General features: G+C 34.6%; 2 protein-coding genes across 2 annotated transcripts in view; one reads left to right on the top strand and one right to left on the bottom strand.

Moving 5' to 3' along the window:
- The window catches only part of LOC109062727 (NACHT, LRR and PYD domains-containing protein 12-like), a 314,849-nt gene that overhangs the window by 107,829 nt on the left and 189,451 nt on the right, over positions 1–17,569 (bottom strand).
- LOC109084161 (NACHT, LRR and PYD domains-containing protein 12-like) overlaps positions 10,190–17,569 on the top strand; it is a 941,455-nt gene continuing 934,075 nt past the window's right edge. The window contains 1 exon segment of the mRNA XM_042749119.1: positions 10,190–10,386. The gene's annotated coding sequence lies outside the window, so the exon portion shown is untranslated.

Here is a 17,569-nt window from a genome sequence, read left to right as displayed (position 1 = left end):
GAGAGCGTATCTGATTTCATCATCACTTCAGTCTTTTATAAGCAGCAGGTGGATCCAGTGGCGGACTGGGGCCATCAAATCAGGCAGGGAATTTGACTCCCACCCCCAGGCCACCTCTGTTGCTGCACACCACACAATTCATGTATTACAGACTGCTAAAACTTTTGGCTCTTTTCCAGATGTCTGGGTTGAGTGATACTTACAAAATAAATTAAGGGGCCTTAGACCGTGTGACGGATAGAAATAATCAAATGGAGTATCAAGGAATTCACTATATACCATCATCTTTTCCTGAATCCTCTCTCTCTCACTCTGCACATCGAGTTTTCTTCTGCAATAGGAAATAAGCACTTTCAATAATCTATATTAGTATGCAGCCATCAATTGTATATGTCCCCATGAACAGCTAAAACAGTAGCCTACTTTCATTTTTGTAGCTAATTATTATTAAATTGTTTTTTTTTTTTTAATGTTCTGAAGCAAACCACAGCAAAAAAAAGACTATTTGTATTAGTACCGAATAATTTACATTAATGTAATAAGTTTGTTTTCCCATATGCTTTTCACACACAGCTTTTAGTTTTTAAAAAAATAAAATAAATAAAAGTTGTAATTAATGCACACATTTGTAGTAATTTCCCAGTGTTTATTGATACGACAAACTGTTTAAAGACAAACATAAGTGCTCAGAAAATCAACCTCTGTCAGCCAGGTACTTCTCTCCACGATTGTGAAAAGAAAAGAAAAGAAAAAGAGCCACGGAAAAAAAAAAAAAAAAGAAAAAGAAAGAAAAGAAAAGAAAAGAAAAGAAAAAAAATGAAAAAAGTAAAAGAAAAAAGAAAAGAAAAGAAAAGAAAAGAAAATGTATCTGGCAGTCTGGCAAAGGTAGACAGTTTTATTAATAAATGACTGATTGATAAAGTAATATTTAACCGAAACCCCTTTAAAAACAGCATTGGATAACATAAAAAAAAAAAAAATAATAAAATGTGGAAAAGACTGCAAATAATATTTTTACAGGAAGTGTTTTCCTCTCACAGTTTCTCATCTGAAACTATACATGAACTATAACTGTTTGTCACAACTGAACTTGCTCAGAAGAGACGTGTAAAGACTTCTTTGAAAAACTTCTGTTTTGTATTATTAAAAGCATTGTTTGTCTATACAAGGGTACATTTTTGATATTTCTACTACTATGATATTTACTAAATATCTTCTGCATTTCTGCAGTAGTGTACCTACCTTTATAGACAGAATGGTATGTATTACACATTTGGAGCAATCTGTGTCAATGTGCTAATATATGACAATATATAATATCAATTGTACATCTAGCCTCTAGTCTGAGAATATGGCTGTTCATATCCAGATATTTACTGAATAGACAAGTATATAAACATATAAACATGCAGGTATAGTTTAATCAGGGACTAGAGGATGATTTTATTTGATCGATATTGTGTGTGTCATCTCTGTGACAGACTGGTCTCCTCTTCAGGGTCATTTTCAATCTTTTGGCCTGTGGTTGCTCCAGCTCCTGGATATTTCATACACACAAATTGAGGATGAGAAGATGAGAAGTTTGTTTGTTTGTTTTGTTTTTTAAGGTAAATGTAACCTTTTTTTTTTCTTCTTACAGAAAACTGTCATCATGTAGCGGTAATTAATTAACATTGAGTGAGAGTAATGTGAACATGATCTTCAGGCTGTGAATTAGATAAGAAAAAAAGAGAGATTTACAAAACAAATCATTAAATTTCTATCTTTATATCTCATTACATCACTTATAACATTTTTTAAGCATTTAACGTAACTCAGTAAAAACTGTTAACAGCGCAGCATTGAAAGGCACCGTCCCAGCATCCTCGTGTGACATCACTGTGCTACAACAACACCAGCAGCACAAAAACAGAGACAGGGTCAGCTGCAGGTCACCAAAGATGAATGCTACAACACAAACTAACCCCTAACCCTAGCACTAACCTCAACAGAGCTTTCTCCACACACACAACACAACCTGCCATGAGCCACAGCTGCAGAAACACACTGAAGCAGGGTTTGTCATCAAAGCATGCAATCTGAAATCTGAATTCATCATTTAGGATTCGTATCATCTTCACCAAAACTGAGCCATAGATGCCACCCGAGACTGAGGAGCCAATGTTAACTATGTTCATAAAGCATTTAAAAAGAAGCTCTTTTCAGTCTGCAGCAGCTGATGCTCATGTGCAGTCATACACACGTATCTCAGAATAAAACTACAGCAACCGCAGCTTCTTAAAGATGTTGAGATGAAGAGTGACTTTTACAATCAACCATTCACTCTTTTATTTAGAAGGAGGGACTAATTAGCCACGGTGTGTGTTACTCTTTCTCACATTAATGAGTAACAGGAGTGTAACATTTTCCTTTATCTACAGTCTTTTTCTGGTTTTAATATGACTCCCTCTATCTCTCTTCTGTCTTTCATTTCATTCATCTTAAGTGCAATAATCTTTCTTTTCTCTGTCTGTTTCTTCATCTCTTTTGTCTGTGTAGTGTTTTTAGTCTCTTTCATCTCTCCTTCTTCCTCAACAGTCCTCTCTTCTTCTTCTTCCTCTCCTCTTTCTGTCTGTTGTCCTTCGATCTGCTCTTTATCCTCCAATCTTCTCTTCATCCTCACTTCTTCATTGTTCTCTGATAAAATGTCCTCTTCTTCTTCTACAAGCTCTTTTAAGTCTGGACTCTGTGTTCTATCAGCGTCTGTGTGCTCTTGTTCTTCTTCTGTTGTTCTGAATCTCTGTTCCTCAACAGGCCTCTCTCTGCTTCTTCTCTTATCTGTTTTCTGACTCAAACCTTCAAAATATCATTAAACCTTCATCCATTAAAATACATAAAAAAACAACAAAAACTTTGAAATAAAGTGCAGTTCACACAGAAACTTGTATAGCTACAGAACTTACTGTACATATTAAAATATTAAACAAACATTTAAGTATCAGTGCTTGCAAATATGATTTACCTTGTAAAATGTGCTCAATATATATATAAAACCACTCAAAAACGACATACTTATTAAAGACTAATTTATTTTCATCATCAACAGTATTTTTAGGGATGGTCAAGATAAACACTGTAAAAAGTGTGTGATGATTGTTCAGGGCTGTTCAAATCCAATCCACACATCTGTGATCTACACGTAATGCCTGGCATGGACATACAGTAGTGTGATCTCATCATAACATAACCAAAAAACATATGATGCAGCAATAAAAAGTCATTGTTGCGCACAGTTGACCCTCACAAGAAATGTACGCCTAAAACACTTAATGAGAAATGATTAAAAAAAACTGACATTACCCGCCTGACAACTGTAACATGTGCATGTTCTCTTAAGCAGGGCTCCAGACTGCGATCAAATGTTCGCTTTTTGTGACCATTTTTTTTTCTGCCGGTGCGCCTAATTTTTGTGAGTGGTCTCGAATCATAAGCTCTTGCATTTCTGTTGCATTTGAGAAACAACAAACGATACGAAAGCGAAACTAAACGGCGCTGAGTTTATCAGCTCGGACCGCGACACAAACAAACTTGTTCGAGCTCAGAACAGCTTTACTCGAGAGACAAAGTTGGTGACACTCTTACTGCACAGATGCAGCAGTGCTGCGAGATCCAGTGAGAAGCGTCTGAATTCAGCACAGAAATCTCTGTTATAAACAACCGTAGGAAGGACAAATTCAAGCACTTTTTAATGACTTTCAAGCATTTCTCACAACTATTTCCAGCACTTTAAAGCTCTAAGATGATCCAGTTTGAATTTTGTTTTTAATGACCGTAGGAAGGACAAATTCAAGCACTTTTTAATGAAACACTTATGCAAAATTAAAAAAAATACATAAAATCACAGTTATAACCAGTAGACAGCAGCAGAGGAGCACTTTGGCTTATTAGTCATTAATTTCTACATTTCCTCTCTGTTTTGATATTATAATATCACTATTATAAAATATCAAATCATGAAGAAATCAGATTCTGAAGAATTTCAGAAGTTGAAACTTTTTTTGTGTATGAAGTAAAAAAGTCACAAACTTTTCCTAAATTTTCTACTAAATCACACACAATTACTGAAGTTGGTCAGTTCCATATGCGAGGAAAATAATGGTACATTTAATAAGAGTGGAAGATATATATTTTCTGTATATAAAAAGGTAGATTTTGCACATGTTACTGTTGTTAATAAATATACATTTTGTATTCATCTTAACTCAAGCTTAGTGCTTTACTGTCAAATCTGTATAAATAATAAACTAAAGAAAATAAACAAAAAGTGAACATGAAATATTATTAGAAACTGCACTTATTAATGCAAAACAATAGTAATTTAATGATTAAATGATCTAAATGGTCATCTGTAGAACTCAGTGGTGCTGGTGCTTCTGCTCTCAAATGTTATTAATTGTTGTTAATTACAAAGGGGCAAACATGAGTGTAACATTAAACACAAGCCAAAAAACAAAAACAAAGAGCAGATTAAATAAAGCAGACATATATAAATACTATAACTATCATAAATTATTCATATTTAATTAATTATAGCTTCTGTAAGCATTTTTCTTTTGTTCAAGTGTGTGGTGATTTGTATGTGATGAATGTTCCTCGTGGAATAAAGACGTCAGCAGCAGTAATAACTCATTATATTGGTTTCTTGTCTGGTTATTGAATAACACAACTGGGACGCAGGGTTTGATTCTCGAGCTTATTCTTATTAAATAAGGCCGCTGTTGTCACCGGAAAAACTTTGACCTGCAGTGCAAGCGCCAAACCGAGAAGGGTCTTGCTGCAGACTTGCACTTGCACTCTCAGACACTTGTGCTTCCGCTAGCGACGTCACTTGCAGTCTTTATTTTTTTTATTTTGTTCTATTTATTGATAACTTTTTGTTTGAATCTCTCAACATTTTATAACAGTAGACAGGTGGTGAAGACAAGAAAAAATAAACTAAATTACAACGTCACTTGCAATCGTCACTTGCACCCTCTGCTACCTGCGACACTTGCAGTCGACACAAATCCTGCATGTTGCCAATGGAGACAAGAAGCTGTGATGGTGATTAAATGATTAAAACTAAATGAGTACTATAACGTACAGGGTCCTGCAAGAAAAAGACAAGACTGGCAAATCCGTGGCCACAGAACAGCAGAATATGAATGCAATGCACAAAGTCTCTCGTTAAGCGTTTTCCTTCTGTAGAAAAAACAAACACTTAATATGGCATAATGTATTAAGATACATTAAGTTCAATTAAAAGACCAAATTCGATATATAGTTATTATTTAATGTACTACAAGGCAAGCAGATGGCTATGAACACAATGTGCAAAGTTTGTCCTCCCATACAGCAAAACGCTTAATGTGGCCTAATAACAGACTAAGATGATGAAGACAATTCAGTAGGCCTAGCCTATATATCTTGTTGTTGACTCAACGTATATATAGACCAGCAAATATGAACGTGCATTATGAAATGCATTAAGTGATTTTAAAAGGATCAACTCCGTACAGCAGACGAGTACAGAACGCAGTGCGTTAAATTGTACATTAAACGTTTTCCTCCTATAGAAAATCATTATAAATAAAACACATAGTGTAGCTTAATGGACAAAGACAGTGATATAAACGAGTTGTAGACAGTTTATTCTATATGGGATGAAATGCTTAACGCGAAACTTTGTGTGTTGTGTTTATTCTGGACTCACCTGCTTGCCTGTACATATTAGTTATGTATTTTAATAATGTAGAGAAGCATATTGAGTTTGGCCTTTATCATCTTAGTCCATTATGCCACATTTTGTGGTATGTGAGGAAAATACTATTGTCAGGACGCTGGTTTGATCATCAGCCCTTCTGTTGTGTTATGTCTTAAATGTCACTCACATTCTAGTTAGCCACAAATGTAAACGTGATTTTAGATAGAATTTAAATGAGATTAATAACTCCAGCTACTTGCAGGACTACAGTCCTGTATATTTTACACTACATTGTGATGCAGCCTGAATCATAATCACACTATGTTCATTTGTTAGCCAGAGGGGAACTGATCCTTAAACTAAATATACACCCCCCACCCCCGCCATTCTGTCCCTGATGGTGTTTGTGTTCCTTTCCACTGTTGACTTTAGGCTTGCTTATTTGTGAACACATAATATTCAGTAATATTATTGATCTGACTCCACTGACACTACTGGATGAGGACTGAACTGAGCCAGATGATGACACACTGTTTTTCTCGATGAGTCAACACTGATTTCAACTGAGTAATGACACTTTCTACTGTTTAGAGCTGCTTCACAGCAGAAGTGAATTCTGTTTGCATCTTTTTTTGGTGGACTCTTTGATTCTCTCTGATTGACTGGAAGGTATGCATTAAAAACAATGAGTGTACAGATAATTACAATCAGTTCAATCACCATTTTAAATTAATGTGTGGCTTTTACTGTAGCACACACGTACCGTCAGAACCCTAGATCTAATCATCTCTAACCAGACAAACTAATGGAAATTAACTTAGTTCTACCCTTCCAGTCAAATTGTACTCCACAAACATTAAAAGGATAGTTCACCCAAAAATTTGAATTCTGTCATTAATTACTCACCCTCATGTCGTTCCAAACCGATAATACCTTTGTTCATCTTCAAAACACAAATGAAGATATTTTTGATGAAATCCGAGAACTTTCTGACCCCTATTTAGGCAGCAACACAACTTACACATTTAAGTTCCAGAACAGTAGGAAAGACATTGTGAAAGTAATCATGTGACTCCAGAGGTTCAACCTCAGTTTTGTCTTCTGTTGTCTTCATGCGTTGTGATGCTCTCGTGAATGCACATTACAGATCAATATTTTTGTAAATAAGTGCTAAATTATAAATTTTTTTATTTATTTATTTATTGGACACAAACACTCGTTTTGATTCATGAAATTAAGTCAAAACAACTGGAGTCACATTAATTACTTTAACGATGTCTTTCCTACAATTCTGGAACTTGAATGTGTAAGTTGCAAGTCTCCAGGGTCAGAAAAGCTCTCTGATTTCTTAAAAAGAAAATCTTTGTTTGTTTGAAGGTCTTACGGGTGTGAAACCACACAAGAGTGACTAATTAATGACAGAATTTTAATTTCTGGTTAAGCTATCTCTTTAAGGGCAGCTTTAACTTAACTTTTTAACCTAGCTTTAACAGGTGTGTATTACACAATTTTAATCAACTTCGATGGAGGCAACCAGTTTCATGTCGTGTGGTTCTTTGCCTCCACCTCATGCATTAAAATCTTGTAATGCACATCTAACCATGGATTAGCCCTTATGTGTGAAGAGGGTTATAGGTTACACAAAGTATTAAATGAAGGGGGCACAATAACTGTAGAACACATATATTCTATATACTGTATCCTAATGGTATATTTACATATATTTGTAAATTATATATTTTTTAAATTATTATTATTTTATTATTATTTTAAAACTTAAGGTTAGAATTTTGAATGAAAAACCAAAATGATAAAGAGGGCAAATAATTGTGGAGGACAGTATCTGTACAGTTTTTAAACATGATTGTGTCTTTGCTTTTTTCCAGAAATGCATGTTATTGTGCAAGGAGAAGTGGCATGGACTATCAGAGGAGGCTCAGAAAGCTCTGAGATTTCATTATAAAGATCTTCATTTGTGTTCTGAAGATGAACAGAAGACTTGCGGGTTTGGAACGACATGATGGTGAGTAATTGATGACAGATTTGGGTGAACCAAGCTTTTAACTTCTTTTACCTGCAGTGTTCAAAGACATTGAGTACCTTTACATGGACAACAATCATTTGATTTTAACACTATTAAGACAATACTCTGATTAAGGATCTACCATGTAAACAGAGATTTTTGATTAACTTAATCCGGCTTAAGTCATATTTGAAGTAAACGGAATTGAATTAAGACATGTGGAGTATTCCTCTTTTAGTTGCATTACTGAAGTGCAGTATAGATATTTCTTTTCACCGTATTTTATGACAGGACACACACACAGTGGTCAACCGTTTAATGGCAAATAAAAGAGCTTCAACACAGCCATCGTCTGTATGCACGTAAATAATTTACTACTACTGAAGCTTTCATAAAATTAAAAATGAAACGCCCACAACTGTACATGACATCATCACGAAAAATATCTGTTTATATGTGAAATTCTGGAGGGGACGTCGGATGGCGTTGCATGGGGATGTAATGACATGTGCCATTAATCAAACTATGAACAAGCCTTTAACATGTAAAATGAGAACATGAAAGGAGTATTCTTAAAGCAACTCATGTAAACACCTTAATCATAATATTGTCTTTTTTAGAATAAGGTAAATAATTAGTCCATGTAAACATAGTCATTATTAATGCTGACTAGTATGCCATAAGAAATGAAATGGGAATGAAATGAATACTTTTCACAAACACTTGGTGACATCACAATTCAAGATTTATTTTATGTATACTAAATATACCTGTAATGAAAAGTGCAAATGAAACTTGAGAATTTCTGATAGTTTTTGTTTGTTTGTTTTTCCAGACTACATCCAAAATAGTGTTTCCACATCTGAGATAAAGGCAGTCATAAGACCCCAGCAGAACGATGAGGATTTGCTCTTCAAAAAATGAAACCTGCCTGAATAATGAGGGAAGAAATGTGCATGATTGTGTGATTTATAAATAAACACTAAGTACATTTAGTGTAACTCTCAGCCTGTTATTTTAAGTTTAAAGAAAAGTCAAATCATTTATTGTTGCATTGCTGTTTGAGGCATTCACTGTTGTTTTGTACCTTAATTAATTATATTGTAGATGTGTGCAAATAAAACTTGTTATTCTGAATTTTCTGGTTGCATTTCAGTGTTACTGTACAGCATTTTATTAGTATTGCACTTATATTTACACTTGTATTGAATTGTACTTCAGTTGTGTTATAGATTGTAGTTTTTTTGCTTTTTTATTGTAGTATTGTTGTTTTTGTTATTCTGTTTTTTTGCAGTAATACTGTGGTTCTATTGCAGTTGTTTGTTAGTAAAAATATGTTTTACATATGTTTACAAACATTATAAACACAAGCTATTTTAATTCCTTCCCTCCACAACAGATCCTCTAAAACTAACCTGGCACCAATCCAAATGTTTCCATATTCGCGACATAGCTGGGTGCCAGAATAATATTTATTACGTATAGGTTTTACACTTAACTCGCATTTTCGACGTAAATCATCATCCTTTACAAAGGCTAAAACAGCACAGTGAGTCTCTGGTCACGCTGAACGCAACAGTTGCCTATTTCAATTGAGCATTGCAACTTTTATATGTTTCATTAACTGAGTTATAACTGTGATCGTTCAGAATTAAACAGAGATGTATTTGTGATGTCCCTGACTCATAAAGTTAATTGTGGAATGTTTGCGCTTTGTAAAGTTAAAGTATTGGCAGTTCAAGTATTTTCATAATATCTAATTTGTAAAAACAGAAAGGTTAGTAATTAGTAATTTTCAATACTATTTAGGGCAGATAGGCTAGTATGCACATTGGGGTGCAAGCTTATTCTTGTTACATAAGGCCACTGTTGTCACCGGAAAAACTTTGACCTGCAGTGCAAGCGCCAAAAATGACAGATTGTGAAAAGCACATATATCTACTTCACAGCAATCTGTAAAACTGAACAGAGATGATAAATTCAGAATATAAGATGAAAATAACTGGGCATTTTCTATTTGTATGTAGAAACTGAAAGTTAATTATAATTAATTTAGTTCTGAACTAATTCAATACATTTCATATATCTTAATTATTCATCATAACCTACAGAATAACTGAATAAATCATTCCATCTGAATTCATAGGCTATTACTGTAATGAAAGAAATGTAATCAAATTTCTTCAAATAAAAATAGGACTGTATAAAATTCTGTTATATAGCATATAATCATTACCTTTCAGATTGATATGTTTGTTTTGGATTATTTGATATGATTTGTCTGTCATTATTCAAAGTTGTCAAATGTAGCAGAAGGAGGTGAATGGAGCAGATTGAGAGGAGAATATGAAGAAACAGCAGGTGTCGCTAGTGCACTGTTTTAGTTTGGGATCTGCTGTTAGAAGGAAGAAGAAGGAGAAAGCAGGTGTGTTTGTGCTTCACATTCCTGTCCAGTTGGTGGCGCTGCTGCACGAGATCTGTTGTTAACTGGACTTTGATTTTCTCCAAGATGAAGTCGTGTCAGGTGACAAACATCAATCGTGAAGATCGCACAGGTGTTTAACAGCGATCACAAACCGAAAGTGTTTTAAAGACTTCTGGATTCTGTTCCTGCAGCACAAGATCGTCTGAACTACTGCAAGTAAGTCTGAATACTTTCACCATTACACTTATTTAGGAGAATGATGAACGCATTTCAGAGCTGTGTGAAGCGTGATTTGTTAAGTTATAACTTATACCTGTCTGTCACCGAAGAGACGAATCACCGAGAAGCAGAAAGATATTAAAAAAACAAACCGTTTAAAGACGTGTTAAAACATTTTTAAAAGTCCGTAAAAAATCTCTGTGTTAGCAGTATATTCTTAAAGTGTTGTTTTATTTCCTCCTTTTTCTATTTACAAGTCGCGAGACTGAAAATTCTGTGTTCAAATCAACCTGTTCTTCTGGATATAATTCTAAAACGAGCAAAACAAATGTTCTTTTACTTCTTAATCTTTTAGTGATCTGAAGAGAGATTATTACATGGCAGTATATTAGTAGCATATTTTATTTTTATATTGATTGCTTGATAACTCAAAGATCCAGCACTAGTTATTTTCTTCATCATTTCTTCCTCTGAACTATCATGATCTTGCTCTCATTGTCATGTCCAGGTCATGATGAGCATCTGATCGTCTTCAGAGACACAAAGATCTCAGTGTTGAGCTGTTCATCTGCAGTATGTCAGAGAAGAGAGGAAAGATGAGTCTCTCACAGAAACAGAGGTAACACTGAGTCTGTTTTCAGAGAATCATTTTAAACACTGCTGCAGTTTCAGAGCTTTGCTGGAAAAAAACTAAACCAAATTTACAAATGCTTTGCAGAACTTCAGAGCTTTATAACTTCCTAATTAAAAATCTACAAATGATTTGCAGAACTTCAGAGCTTCATAACTTCCTAATTAAAAAAAAAAAAAAAAATTATTTATATTAATTTTACAGTCACTCTTCAGCACTGGGTCTGTACTTAAGTAAATTATTCAACATCAGTGATTTTGGTTTTTAGGTTATAAAGTGATTGTCAGACATTAAAAATCACTCCACACTTAAAATGACTAAACAGTAAAGATTGTTAAAGGGTTATATGATGTTTTTTATTGTTTTAATCTTTCTTTAGTGTGTAATGTATGTGTTTGTGTAAGATCTTCAAAGTTACAAAGGTCAGAGTCTCCTGTAAAGTGATTTATTCTATCTAACAGAGAACACTGATCCAGAAATGATTAAAAGGCCTTGACTGAAGTCCAGATATTAATTTCACAAATGTGTGCGTCACAATGTGAAATATTAGCGTAATGCTGTTCAAAGGTTTACACAAAGAGAAGACGAGGCTTCAGTGAGTTGTAGTGTTGTCGTCATGTTGTGGAGACGCTGTGTGTTTGGATGTGAAAGCAAACCTGCTTTGTTTGGAATCAGTGTTTAAGATTTATTTATAACTCTGTTCCTGAGCCGTAGGACGACCCAAAGGTTAGCTTGTGTACAGCACGCTTTATGAAGCTGCAGTGCATTTTCTCCCAGCTTCCTGTGTACAACATCAGCTACACACACACTAAATACACTGTACATAAAATACAATAAACCACACCTAAATAACTGTATTTGATGTTGACACTTCAGGACATAAAGTTGTTACAGTGAAGAAGAAAAATTATAACTTTATGAGTTTGTATCTGAAAGGTAAGAGAGTTTAAAAGCTTTTCTTTGTGAAACGTTCAGCTCAGACTTGGACTCGGGGTCAAAAGATACAGTGTAATTATTACAACAACATTGTTACTGTTATTACACCCAATAAACAAAGTTGGAACTTTTAAAATAGTGTCATATGGTGCCCTAAAATTGAAGTATGCTAACAGAACTGTGTCACCACTCACATTTCTGCTCTCCATTTTTAGTCAAAAAAGAGAAAATGAGAAAAATAAAATCTCTTTAATTAGATCAGTCAAATATTTGTGTGTAATATATGATTCTCATATTTAAGTACACAAAAGAGCTTGGAAACAAATGTGAGTCTGTAAACAAGAATGACTGCTATCTTTAAAACTCTGCTCTTTTGTTTCTGTGAAGGATATAGAGAGAATGTGTGTCAATAAAAACACAGATGAAGCTCCTGTAGAAAAGTTTCTCTTCTCTCTTTGTGTCATTAGTGTAAGATCAGGATCACACATGTGTCTGTGAAGAGTGACCGGTCAAAAAATGGTGGATACCAGACTTCAGTGAGTGAAAAAAACATCTATCAAAAGGTATTTATTATCTTTGACATTATAATGTTGTGTTGGCTTATTTCTCCACTAAGATGCTCGTGATAGAAATGAATGGAAAAAAACAATAAATCACTGATTTCCTCTTTATTGAACTCAGTCTGGAGCTTCTTTCCAGTAACACAATCACACAAGCAGCCACAAGGAGGTATAAATTAACCATGGAAAAGAGATCATGCAGCCAAACATGAATATGTCTTTCCATCTATCCATAGTCATAGATGGATAAATGCATGTCTATACTGTGTTCTTCATTACCATCCTCAACAGTGACGCTCTTTAAATGAGACTGAAGGAGCTCCTGTAGTAAAGTGTTTTGTTCTTTGTGTCATTAGTGTAAGATCAGGCTCACAACTGTCCAGCTCTGTGTCAGTGAAGAGTGACTGGTCAAAGGATATAGGACCAAACTTCAGTGAAGAAACAGCATCACGAACCAAATGGTATTTGATCTGTTTCTTATTTTTGTTTACACATAGACTGTGTCAGAAAGTGTGTCAGTGAATAATTATCATAAAACGTATAGTCAATAAATGTATCATTTATTTATTGTTTTGCTCTTTGCTAAAATGTTTACAATATAATTTGGTGGTACTATCTTGTCCTAAAAATGCAGAATTTTGATTTATTTTGTTTACTCTCAGGCTTCAGTATGAAACATTAGATCCAGATTTACAGTCTCACGGGAACCACAAGAATTTTACAGACAGTCTCCTGCAGATCTTCCAGGTAATAAAACACATTTTCAAGAATATTTAATGATTATAATAAACAAATATGTTATTGAATAAGAGTTTTAATTTTTTCTTTAGAACCCATAAAATAAGAATGAGAACCTATTTTTATTAATATTTACAACAAATTAATGTTTGTCTCACCTTGATTTTTGATGAATACTTTTTAATTAATAAATACATAATTTTGATCAAATATAGATAAGATATGAAGATGTCATTTTATTCTTGTCTTTCTTTGTAGGATCTTGAGAGCAAAATAATCACATTTCTAAAGAAAGAACTGGAAAAGTTTAAGAAAATATTACAAAAAGAGGACATGCAGTACTTTGTGAAGGACTTTAATGAGAACAGATGCAGTATGAAAGAAGCAGCTCTTGATCTCACGCTCTACTTCCTGAGAGATATGAAGCAAGATGAAGCTGCTGATACTCTAGAAGGTAAGAGACTCGTGATCATCTGTCAGATTGTCACTTATAAATGCAGAGAGAAAATATGATTAAACAATATCTGTATTTTTGTTTCTGTTTAGATGAACTGTTCTTCATTCATCAGCTAAAGTGTAGCCTAAAGAAGAAGTATCAATGTGTGTTTGAAGGAATTGCAAAGCAAGGTGACTCTACACTTCTGAAGAACATCTACACAGATCTCTATATCACTCAGGGTTGTAGTGAACAGGTCAATACTGAACATGAGGTGAGACAGATTGAAGTTGCTTTCAGACGTCATGAATCACAGGAGATACAGGTTGAGTGCAAAAATGTGTTTGAAGCACCTGAACAAGACAAGCAGATCAGAACTGTACTGACAAAAGGAGTTGCTGGCATCGGAAAATCAGTCTCTGTGCAGAAGTTTGTTCTGGATTGGGCCGAAGGAAAAGAAAATCAAGATATCAGCTTCATATTTCCTCTTCCGTTTAGAGAGATGAACTTAAAGGAGCATGAAAAACTAAGTTTGATGGACCTTATAACTCAGTTTTTCCCAGAGACAAAAGGACTGAAGCTTACAAGAAGAAATCAATTCAAAGTCTTGTTCATTCTTGATGGATTGGATGAATGTCGACTTCCTGTAAACTTTAAGGATAATGAGATGTGGTCTGATGTATCATCACCAGCCTCTCTGGATGTTCTCCTGACGAACCTCATCAAGGGAAATCTGCTTCCTTCTGCTCTCATCTGGATCACCAGCAGACCAGCAGCTGCCAGTAAGATTCCTCCTGACTGTATCGACCGGCTGACAGAGATACGAGGATTCAATGATGCACAAAAGGAGGAGTACTTCAGAAAAAGATTCACGGATGAGAATCAGGCCAAAGAAATCATTGATCATGTTAAACAATCAAAGAGTCTCTTTATCATGTGCCACATCCCAGTCTTCTGCTGGATTTCAGCCACTGTTCTCCAGAACATTTTAGAGGAGAAAAGAAATAATGTTGTGAAAAACAATCAGGCTGATGATGCATCCAGAACACTGCAGGAGTCAAATACTGAAGACACTCCTAAGACTCTGACACAAATGTACACACACTTCCTCAGATTTCAGATCCAGCAGAGCAGACGGAAGTATGATGGAGAATATACACCAGATGTTTCCTGGGATAAAGATGCCATCTTTTCACTGGGGAAACTGGCATTTCATCAGCTGGAAAGAAACAATGTGATCTTCTATGACACAGATCTGGAAGCCTGTGGTATTGACGTCTATAAGGCATCAGTGTACTCAGGCATGTGTACCCAGATCTTTAAGGAGGAAACAGGGATCGTTCTTGGTACCATGTACTGCTTCGTTCACTTGAGCATTCAAGAGTTTATTGCAGCTCTTTATGCACATCTGTTTCTAGACATCAACAAGAAATATGTGTTTGATCAAGACTCTACAGAACAGAAAAACAAAAGTGAAACCATGATTGATTTGCTCAAGACTGCAGTGGACAAGGCACTAGAGAGTGATAATGGACACCTGGATCTTTTTCTTCGATTCCTCCTTGGTTTGTCACTACAGTCCAATCAGAGACTCTTACAGGGTCTTTTGACACAGAAAAATAGAAATGAGCAGAGCAAAAAGGAAATAGTTCAGTACATCAAGCAGAAATTAGAATCTAATCTGTCTCCAGAGAGATCCATCAATCTGTTCTACTGTCTGAATGAACTGAACGACCAAACTCTGGTGAAAGACATTCAGACCCACCTTAGCAAAGGAAGTCTCTCATCTGCTGATCTTTCACCTGCCCAGTGGTCTGCTTTGGTCTTTGTGTTGTTGACATCAGAGGAGGAGCTGGAGGAGTTTGAGCTTCAGAAATTCAAGAAATCAGACGAGTGTCTCATTAGATTATCAGCCGTCATCAAAACTTCCAAAAGAGCTCTGTAAGTTATTTAATATATTTTGTCATGTTTTGTTCTCATCTTAAAATTGCATTAATCTACATTGATACTAGGGGTGAAATGGTTCAACTTTTTCATGGTTCGGTTTGTATCACGGTTTTATACTTTCAAACAAAAGTAAAGAAAATAAGAATATTCTATCTAACTACAAGAAACCGCACAAATAAATACAATGGAGATACAAATAAAAGATTTGTATAAGATTTGTAAAAGATGCAAATAAAATAAACAGTGATTTTCAGGTTTTTTTTTTTTTTTTTGTGTAGGTAGGTCTATCATTAGTTTTAAGGTACAAAAATTGAATAAAGTAATCAAATGTAAAACAGCATTGCATATTTGACTGTATAAATTAAAGATTAATCTTTATTAAAGTTACAAAAGCTATTCAATTAAGAGCAGTGAGTGATTTCTCTGTTGTTGCTGTTCGATTAATATTAAGAGAATGCACTGATACAGTACGTTCAGCCGGCTATGTCTGCTGTAGGATACTTACCAAGACGTGCATTTTGACATAATTTTTGTGTGAATTTCTCCATTCAAACACAATACTTTAGAGAGAGAGCTTAATATTTGCGCGTGTTCTGAGACGCGGGTTTGCATGCTTCAGATGAGCGCACACACAAATCTTCTCACTGCTCACGCGAGCTTGCGTCCTCTGGCTCTTAAATGTTTAAACTGGCAAAGCTAAAATGAGTTTAGTTTAAACACAGATATCAACGTGTCACACCTGTGTGCGTGCTGTCAGCACCCAGGTGATGAATGACTGCTCATATTCCAGCATACTGCATTCACATTGAACAAGAGTGAATGGTTTGTACAGTTTTTTTTTTTTTTTTTTTGTTTTTTTTTTTTTTTTTTTTTTTCATGGCTGTTGTTGTAATGTACTGGGAAGCCAGAATGCGCATCCATCAGCAGAAACATACATTAGCCGAACCCTGTATATTACAGATGCGTTGTCAGATTTAAGTTGAACCGCAGTCCTAGCGCATGCCGAACCATTTGTGGAGAACCGTACAGTTCCGTTTTTTTTTCCGTGAAACGTCCCACCCCTAATTGATACATAGCAGGTTTGGACACCCCTGATCTATAGTGATTATTAACCATATACCAATTATAATTATATATATATTTTAGGGTTAAATCAAAACACATTTTCTTTAACTTTTTTTCCCTTTAAAATTGCAGTCCTTTGGAATTAAAGTGCAATGCTATTTTATTAAATTTACATGGGTTTTATGTAAAAATGTCTATTTTCAGCAAAACAGGCTTAGTTAGCTGCAGAAGAAACACATCATGTTATTATAAAACACATTGTTCCATAGTTATTTCTACTCCAATATGCAGTTCAACTTCAACTTCTGCTATAAAGGAGATCTACTCTTGCATAACCTCAATGCATAAATGATTAACCTCCACATCTCCACCTCAAGACACTCATCCAGATAATAGAGCAGCACTTTTAAAATATATCATCATCGCTATTAATGATATAAACCTATTATTCATTTACATATTTTATTAAGTTTTATTCAAGCATGCCTAGTTTGTTTTATGTAGGACATTTGAATAAATACAATTCTAGTATTATTTATATATATATATATATATTATATATATATATATATATATATATATATATTATATATTATATATATATATATATTCTATATATGCTGTATATTTACTGTTCATGTAAAAAATAATTGGTATAAATGTATTTTTTGTATTTAATAAATTTATTACATGTATCTAACTCTGTGATTTTATTTATTTCTCTTGTAGGCTAAATGATTGTGACTTAACAGACAAAAGCTGTCCAGCTCTGGCTACAGTTCTTGGATCAGATACCAGTCTGAAAGAGCTGAACATGAACAATAATAATCTGCAGGATTCAGGAGTGGAGCTCCTCTGCACTGGCCT

This window comes from Cyprinus carpio, chromosome B22 (genome assembly GCF_018340385.1).
Source record: "Cyprinus carpio isolate SPL01 chromosome B22, ASM1834038v1, whole genome shotgun sequence".
Taxonomy (NCBI): Eukaryota; Metazoa; Chordata; class Actinopteri; order Cypriniformes; family Cyprinidae; genus Cyprinus; species Cyprinus carpio.
The sequence above is the reverse complement of the archived record's forward strand: the minus strand, read 5'-3'. Positions and strand labels throughout refer to the sequence as shown.